Below are 1,740 nucleotides of genomic sequence, written 5' to 3'. Positions count from 1 at the left end.
CTCAGGTTTATTAATGAAGCAAAATTGATTTCTCCAAAAGGTGAGGCAGGTCCCTGTGGGGCGAGACAGGAAGGAACCTTTCAGCTGCCCCTGCCAGGATCCCTGATCCTGGGACAAGTTGTAAAAGGCTTGGAATTGGCAGATCCATGGCCTGAACCTGCCCCTTCCCACTGCTGGCAGCTCCAGGTGTTTCTTGGCATCGCTCCCATCGCTGCCTCCATACACGTGGAAATTAAGTTAGGAAGAATGGCCATACCCCAGTGTTGAGTCTTCTCATCCAGAAAGATGGCATGCCTTAATCTGGATGAGCTCTTCACCTACACTTCAGCTTTTCTTTCCTCCCGAGGTGGGAGAGGTGTAGGGAGAGGATGGAAAAGATGGTGCTTGCCCTGTCAAGGCAGCACTGCAATCCCCTTATGCTGCAGTTAAAGGGTGAACCATCGAGACCACCTTTCTGCTTGGGGAGGCTTCCCTGATGCTCAGTTTATCCACCCTTGTTCATCGGGGGCTTCCTGGGTGATGCTAGTGGCAAAGAACTTGCCTGCCAATGCAGGAGACTTAAGAGACACTGGTTTGATGCCTGGGTCGGAAAGATCCCCTGGAGGAGGGCATGGCAACCCACTCCAGTATTCTTGCCTGGAGAATCCCATGGACCAAGGAGCCTGGAGGGCTATAGTCCATGGGGTCACAGAGTCAGACAGGATTGATGCAATTTAGCATGCTTGCTCATCAGGCCCATTCTTTCCCAAGGTCAATGATGGAAGGATCTCCCCACCCTTGTCCACCCTAGAACTTTAGCCAGAGAGGACATCCGGGGTGCCCTGCAAAGGGAACGGTGCATGTGAAACTTTGGCTTTGTTCCATTGTTCACTTTTGTTCCGTATACTTTTGCTAGTATTGTACTTAGAATTTGTGCATCCATTTAAACAGTATTGGTCTCGTCTGTGTGCGTGCCCTTGACAAATGTTGGTGTTAAGGTGATACTGACTTCCAGAAATGAACTGGAAAGCCTCCTTGTCCTGTGTGCTGCAGCAGGCATAACGCAGGGACTATTAGCTATCACTGTGCCAGCTGGCCTCAGGGAGTTTTGTGCAAAAAAGGCACAGAAAAGGAACAGTTAGAAATACTGCTTGGTGGAGGAGTGGTCTCTGGAACTGGCAGACAGAGCATCCTGTTTCCAGATGTTCGCCGTATGGAACAGATTGCGTCTCCACCTTCCCAGCTGGCTTAGAGCGTCAACTGCACTGACCTCACAGCTCACTTGTCAGAATTTCACAGGGCCCTCCGGTCTGGGTCTGGGCCACCTCTTCCCTGCCATCCCCCGGCCCCAGCTGCCATCTCAGCGCTGCGCTCCAACACACGACACGCGGAGGAGCCCAGGGGAGCACCAAGGGAGACCTGGCCTCACAGTCTGCCAACGTGTTTTTCTTGCAGAGGCCTAGGCGAGTGAGTGGGGCTCTGGCTGCCCGAATGGAGGGCCAGGCTGTACAAGGGCAGAGGCTCCTCGGTGGTCTTAAAAGTAATGTTCGCCACAGTTGGTGTTTTTAATTAAAAAAAAAAAAAAAGAACAGGCTATATGAAGCAAGGAGATGAAACTGTGAGTCTAATTTTCTTCATCTTTGTGGAAGAGGAGGTTTTGCTGGAAAGGTTTTCTCACCAGCAGGTTAATGGACTGCTGTAGTCAGCCGCTCCATTTTGAATGGCACTGGAAAGTCAGAAACCCTTTTCCTGTTTTATAGT

The sequence above is a fragment of the Dama dama genome, chromosome 32, assembly GCF_033118175.1.
Source record: "Dama dama isolate Ldn47 chromosome 32, ASM3311817v1, whole genome shotgun sequence".
NCBI classification, from domain to species: Eukaryota; Metazoa; Chordata; class Mammalia; order Artiodactyla; family Cervidae; genus Dama; species Dama dama.
Note: the sequence above shows the minus strand (reverse complement) of the source record.